The 7,204-nt window shown below is 41.4% G+C and overlaps 1 long non-coding RNA gene across 1 annotated transcript; it reads right to left on the bottom strand.

The window, feature by feature from the left end:
* Positions 1–4,965: 4,965 nt before the first annotated feature.
* LOC104586292 (uncharacterized) lies at positions 4,966–6,695 on the bottom strand. The gene is made up of 2 exons (XR_733432.3): positions 6,115–6,695; positions 4,966–5,155 (listed from the first exon to the last, which is right to left on the bottom strand). It is a non-coding gene; the product is annotated as an uncharacterized LOC104586292 (long non-coding RNA).
* Between the last annotated feature and the right edge of the window lie 509 nt (positions 6,696–7,204).

Genomic DNA, 7,204 nt, shown 5'->3' with positions numbered 1-7,204 from the left:
TAAAACTCTTTGTGTGCCAAAATTTTTTAAGTGTAGATTTCTCCCGAGTTGGCGAGCTAAACAAAATAGGAGCAAAAATTTTTCTAAGTATAGATTACTCCCGAACTAGCGAGCTTGACTCAAATAGGAATAATCTAATCGTTATTGTATGCCGGGGTGAGTAGACGTTGTAGGGTACATGCCCGACCTGTCTGTGCCCAGGGTGCTTTGCCTTACCCATGCCGAAGCGACTAGGTTTTAATGAGCCCGTGCTAAAGAGGCGACCGGGTTTTAATCTGCCTATGCCAAAGAGGCAACTGGGACTTCTCTACCTATGCTGGAGAGGCAACTAGGTTTTATATTGTGCCAAGGTCTCTTGTCAGCTCGGCACCATAGCCCTTAGGCTTCTGGGAGTGACTTAAGGTCCTCTCTTCCAGTTCATCGTCCATAGGGTCAGTTCGGTGATCCTATGGACTTAGTCGTTTTGCCTACATTGAGGTTTACAGGTAGTATCTCCTTATGTTGTCAATGTTCCAATCTCGAGGTACCTGTTTCCCTTCCATGTTCTCGAGCTCATATGTTATTTCTCCGAATACCCGTCTCACCCGGTAAGGACCTTCCCAATTTGGACCGAGATTACCCACACTGAGCTCAGGTACCATTACCTTACGGAGGACCAGGTCGCTAACTCGAAATAGTCCCTTCCTAACCCGAGCATTATAATACCGAGCTACTCGCTGTTGGTAAGCTGTAGTTCGAATGTGGGCCAAATCACGTACTTCTTCGACGAGGTCCAAGTTAGTTCTGAGCTCGTCATCGTTTGTCTCTTCGTTGTAGGCTTCGAGCCGCAACGTCGATACTTCAATTTCTACCAGGATCACAACTTTTGTCCTGTATGCAAGGTTGAAGGGCGTCTCATAGGTCGCAGTCTTGATGGTAGTCCAGTAGGCCCAAAGGACATTGGGTAGTTCGTCCACCCACAACCCTTTAACTCGCGCAAGGTGAGCTTTCAGTCTGTGGAGGATAGCCCTGTTCGTCACTTCGGCCTATCCATTTGCTTGTGGATGCGCTACCAAAATGAAATTTTGTTGAATCCCCATTTCGGCACACCAGATCTAGAATTTGATATCCTCGAATTGCTTTCTGTTATCCAAAATCAAGACTTTGGGCAATTCAAAATGGCATACGATGCTTTTCTAGAAGAAATTTTGCACATTCTGGGCTGTAATGCTTTCCAACGGTTCGGCTTCCACCCACTTCGTGAAGTGTCCTCCGCATAAACCTTCATGGATATTACGAAGTACAGGCTCAGCTTCTGAGGGTCGTAGACAACATAGGTAGGGGAGCGTGAAGGATCTCCTGTACACCCGTCCATCTATAATGACGTATCGAGTTGATTGACGCTCTACCCTCCGAGCTGCTTTGTGTTCTGCAGGTAGGGTCCCATAGAGCAGATAATCACCCTGCATGGAGCAGGTAGGGTCTCGTGAAGGACCTCCTGATTGTCGCTTGTACTTGTTAGTTGTGATAAGGCATCAGCCTCAGCATTCTCAGACCTCGGAATTTTTCTGATGAAACAAGAGCTGAAGCTTGGTAGGATCTCATTGACTTTGGTTAAGTAGGCTGCCATAGTCGAGTCGCGTGCTTCATAGTCCCCATTGACTTGGTTAACCACCAGTTGAGAATCGTTGTAGACGATGAGGTGTTTTGTTCCAATTTCCTTCGCTAAGTTTAGCTCAGCAATTAGCACTTCATATTCCACCTCGTTGTTCGACTTCTCAATTCCGAACCGGTGAGAATACTCTAGCTTCACCTTGCTTGGGCCGTATAATATCAGTCCTGCACCGCTTCCTTGCTGGTTAAATGAGCCGTTTACGTGGAGGATCCAGGGCTCCTCGTCCCAGGTCGGTACTACTTTGACTAGGACTGCTGCCGCGCTGGTTGATGCCTCTGATGTGTTAGCAGGTTCAGTCAGTTCAGGGGCCGGCATGCTGAATGTGCATTCTGCTATGAAGTCTGCCAAGACATGGGCTTTGATTGCTGGTCATGGCTCGAACCGGATGTCATACTCGCTAAGCTCGATGGACCATTTTGTCAATTCCCTGACTCCTCGGGCTTAAGTAGGAAGTACCTTAAAGGTCTATCAGTAAGGATGACGATGGTATGGGTTTGGAAGTATGGGTGTAGTTTCCGAGCTACTACCACTAGCACGTATGCCAATTTCTCGATATCAGGATATTTGGTTTTCACATCCTACAACACTTTACTTACATAGTAGACGGGTCGTTGAAACCGATCTACTTCTCTAATTAGTACCGAGCTAACCACCTCATCACTCACGGAGAGGTACAGTTTCAACACATCTCCTTCCTCAAGTTTGGTTAAAACTAGGGTAGTACTTAGGTACCTTTTCAGCTCATCAAACGCGAGTTGACACTCTTCAGTCCATTCAAAAGTTTCATTATTTTTAATTGCTTTAAAAAAGGGGAGGCACTGACCAGTCGATTTAGACATAAATCAGTTTAAGGCAATGACCCGGCTATTTAGTCATTGTACCTCCTTGATTTTCTAGGATGGTCGCATTTCTAAGATGGCCTTGACTTTGTCCAGGTTTGGTTCGATGCCATGTCGATTCACTATGTAACCGAGAAACTTGCCTGACATGACCCCGAAAACACACCTATTTGGATTCAACTTCATTTTATATTTCTTTAAAATTTAAAAAATAACATCTAAATCATCAATTAAAAATCTAGAAAATTGGGTCTTCACGACCATATCATCAACATAACATTCCACAAGTGAAGCCTAAGCAGCAAATATGCATCAATGGAGCTTAAAGGCACCGGAGAAGCCAACGCAGCTCCCTCATAAATCATGCCCTTGTGGAGGTACGCGTCAAAATTGAGCGGGAGATCAAGGTTTTGCCCTTTTGGAGGGTACGTGTCAAAATTGAGCGGCAGAGTTTAATGCAGATTGACGTGTTAAAGTCCAAACGCACTGGGAGTTCACTATCGCTCATTCAAGGACGGACGAAGGCATCCGTCCCAAGATTTTTATTGGGCCAGCTGGATCTATTAATCTACGTTAGAGTTGCTTGTCCCAACGTTTAAATGAGAAACGATTGGTTACGGCGTTTGTCTACGATGTGGGTTTAGATCTAACTTCACTAATTCCAATTATTTTCAACTTTTACAGCTTATAGGATTCGAGTTTTTTTCCCAAAATCAAAAAGCAAAGATGAGAGAGGCCGAACTTACTCCTCCCCATCACATGAAAAGCACAACCATTTCCATAATACGAACCGGTTAGCTTTATTTTTTTATTGTCTTTTTTTGTTTTTTTTTTTCATTCTGGTTCCTGTTAACCCCTTTCTTCCACCATTAACCCCTTTCTTTCACCAGAAGAAGCACATCCATTCCCGCCAATAACCCCTTTGTTTCTATTATTAGAACAAGTTAGCTTTAAGCCTTTAAACAAAAAATCTTCTTTCTTGTTCTCTGCAACGGTGAGACAAAGGAGACATTGGCATAACAGAAACCAATTCGTATTACGAAATTGTGCTTTTCATGTGCTCTGCAATGGTGATTAGGAAGAATAAGGTCGGTCTCCCTCTTCTCTTTGCTTTTTGATTTTGGGAAAAAAAACTCAAACCCTAATAGATGCAATAGTTTTAAAAATAGTTGGAGTTGTTCAAATTAAATCTGACGTCGTTAGACAAACACCGTAACCCATAGTTTCTCGTTTAAACGTTGGGACAAGCAACTGGATTAATAGATCCAGCTGGCCCAATAAAAATCTTGGGACGGATGCTTTCGTCCGTCCTAGGGTGGGCCTTTAGAGCAACATCATACAAAATGTCCTTTCATTTCTGTCGTCAGATTGGAAACGATTCACTCACCACAACAAATACCTCCACCTTGTACTGAGTTAGGTCGTCCATGAGAGAGAGAAAGAGCTCCTATTCATCAAGCTTTTTCCCTGATTTATATAGCCTATACTTGATAAAGAAAATAGTATCCCATTCAGGCTTCCATATCTTCAACGGTCGACATTTGTCCACATTTTTGAATCGTATCTAAACCGTCCAACAGCATATACCCTTTTTCTGAAACATTTATATAATGAAAAAAGTGAACAAAAAGTTAAACAACTTTTACTTTTTATTTTCTCATCATTAATAAATAATTTGTTCTAAAGTATGAATTAGTGAACCAGCTGAGAGTGAGAGGTTTGATTCTTCAATTCTCTTATAATATATATCATAAATACAAATTCAAATATGTATACTTAATTAATCGGATTTTTGGGAATTAAACTTGAAAAATTTTATTTTTAATAGTCATAATACCTTCATTTTTTTTGGAAAATGATTGTTCAGCCCACTTTGGGATAAATCTTGAACCGAAACCGATTGACCGTCTCAGACTCCAAATAACGCCCGTAAGACTCCTGTCTCTGCAGCCTGAACGTTTCAATGAACGCTTCAACTCGCCGATTTGATTCGTCGTGACTCATTAATACCTCCCTCCTCAGCCACCCACTCCAAATAACGCCGACGATACAGTGTCGTTGAACGTCTCCTAGTTCCTTAGCTGCCGTCCACCAGTCGTCATCACTGACGACGATGCCATTGATTCCGACTCTGCTCTGAGCACCACTCGGGGTGGCGTGTCCCACGTGTCACTCTTCCTCAACTGTCATGATGCCGGATTCCGTCTCTCGCTTTAGAAAAGAATGGATGATACCAGTTAAGTTTGGGGTTTCAGATACTCCAATTAAGTCGATTGATACAATTTCCACCTATATGAGGAAAATTCTTCATAGTCCTATGGCAGTTCTAAAATGTATAAAATTGATATACAGTTTATGGGAGTTAACAATTGTTTAAGATCTCCAACATGCTTATTCTTGGCATCCTACATACATCGGTTAGTATGTTTAAGGACTAAAGAATAAATGAAATCTTGTCCAATTTATGTAGACAATATAGTAGATGTCATTTAATATTCTAAATACTTAAACCAAATGCCCATATAAATTGGCTTACAGCATTGGTTGTCCCTTGGAACAACTAAGCTCACCTATTACAGATTTACAAGGATTGATAAATAAAATAAGCTGAAACAACAGAGATGTTCCTAACCACCTTCCAAAGGTCCCTTGTTATTGCTTCCTGCAAGACGAGTGAAGAGTGAAGAGTGATGAACTGCACCATTACCATTACCACTTGTAGAGTCATGTTCCCTAATCGTTGCCAAGCATTCATTGCACAATGCAATCAGTGCCCACCATGATCACTCATATATAGCAGATCCCATCCCTGTTAATTGTTATTATAGCTAGAAATCAAACTATACCAAGTTTTGGTCAAGGATTAATCCCTAGGTGTTTTGCACACTGTCCTTTTACCTGAGTTCTGAAACTCCAACAAAGAGTAGAATTAATGACAAAGCCCAATCTCCTAATACATCCAATAATAATTACGTTGACGACCACAACCCCACCCAAATTTTATGATTTGTTTTCCAGGTTCCTTCTTACAACTTACCAGCGCCTGAAGCTTCACCAGCCCCTTCAATGCCCGCAAAGCCCTCCTCGCCTTTACACCCAAACATCAAGTTCCAACAATTACCACCACCAACCCAATAAAAAATAAAAACAGAGCCAAAATCATTTACTTTCGGATAACAAGAATGGACTTCTCAGATCTCTCTAATGGCGAAAAAAAAGTTACGGAAACAAAAAACAGAAAAGGAGCTCCTCAGCTCCCCTGCCCCCCAAACATAGAAAGAAGGTAAAAGTTAAAATTCTGGGGATCGGAAACCCTCTCTCAGAGTATCTAACACGTTATTGCCTGGTGCTTTTGTCCAAGGTTTTCGAATCAGAACCACAACCAGACAGCAATAATGGTCATTACAAAGAAAAATGGACTCCGAACACTACATCCACAGACGAACCCTATCAGTTTTGCCCCCATTCGGTTTCTTTTCTTTCTTATTTATTCTGATTTTAAGACTGAAAATGAGAAAATCATGACCATTCGGCTCTGGAGATGGAGCATTGGATGATTTCGGTAATTTCGAAAAAAATTCGAGGCTGATGAAAAAACAGAACGAAGAAATGAATACTAACCAGCCAGATAACCTCAAAAAATTGCTCGAATCTTAACAGCAGCCCAACTTCTCTCCTCCCACTGTTGCCGTACGCGGTGGCGCACCGCCCACTACTCGTCAACGGCTGGCGGATGTTCTGATCAACACCGTTCACGTACGAACACAAAGCTCCTTCCCTGTACGACCCCTTTCTTTCTTCCCCATTCACAGTCGCTCACCGTCCACGTACGAACACGAAACTCTGTCCCTGTACGAGCCCTTCCTTTCTTCCCCATTTACAGTCGCTGGCACAGCACGCTCCTTGTCCCTAAAAGATCTGATGAAACTCCACCCTCCTTCGCCGGCTTTCCCCCCTGATGCACCGGCCCCGGCCGGTGATTTTGAGCACTGGTTTCGCTTTCGGACTCAAGAACAAAAACCAGCGTACTCGCACTTTTGTCACACGTACAGCGTATTCGCACGAACAAAAACCAACCTTCTCACACGCTAAGATTCCATTTTTCGAAAGTTGAAACATCGACCGTACAACTTTCAAATATATATATATATGTTTTTGAAATCAATTGTTACCAAATGTTCAAAACATTTTTTTATCTTTATTGTTTTTCACAGCCCATAGCTCAAAGCAAAAGGTCATAGGGAACCCTAAGTTTGTTAACAAGATATGGAGTAAGGGTGTTCATTCGGTCAATTCGATTCGGTTTGGTTTGAAAATAAAACCTAACCGACATTTCGATTAGGTCATTTTCATGAGCCGAATCAAACTTAACTGAATTTAAATTTTGGTTCGGTTTTAATTTGGTTAGTTAAAAAGATAAATGCATTTTATATTTATATTAATAATTATTATTAAAATATATATCAAATAATATTAATATATTTATAATTAAAATATTAATATATATATATATATATATATTTGTATTTTGGTTAATTCGATTTTTGATTCAGTTTAATTGATTTTTTTTTTTCAAACCAAAATGAAAACAACTAACCAAATCGAAGTGGCTTATTCAATTTGGTTCGGTTCAATTTTCAGTTTGATGACCGAATTTGAACACCCCTAATAGGGAGCTTCTTTCTAGCTTGTGGCTCGGTTGGCATGTTAG

The sequence above is a fragment of the Nelumbo nucifera genome, chromosome 1 (assembly GCF_055504915.1).
Source record: "Nelumbo nucifera cultivar China Antique chromosome 1, China Antique-T2T, whole genome shotgun sequence".
NCBI classification, from domain to species: domain Eukaryota; kingdom Viridiplantae; phylum Streptophyta; class Magnoliopsida; order Proteales; family Nelumbonaceae; genus Nelumbo; species Nelumbo nucifera.
Note: the sequence above shows the minus strand (reverse complement) of the source record. Positions and strands in the feature narration are given on the sequence as shown.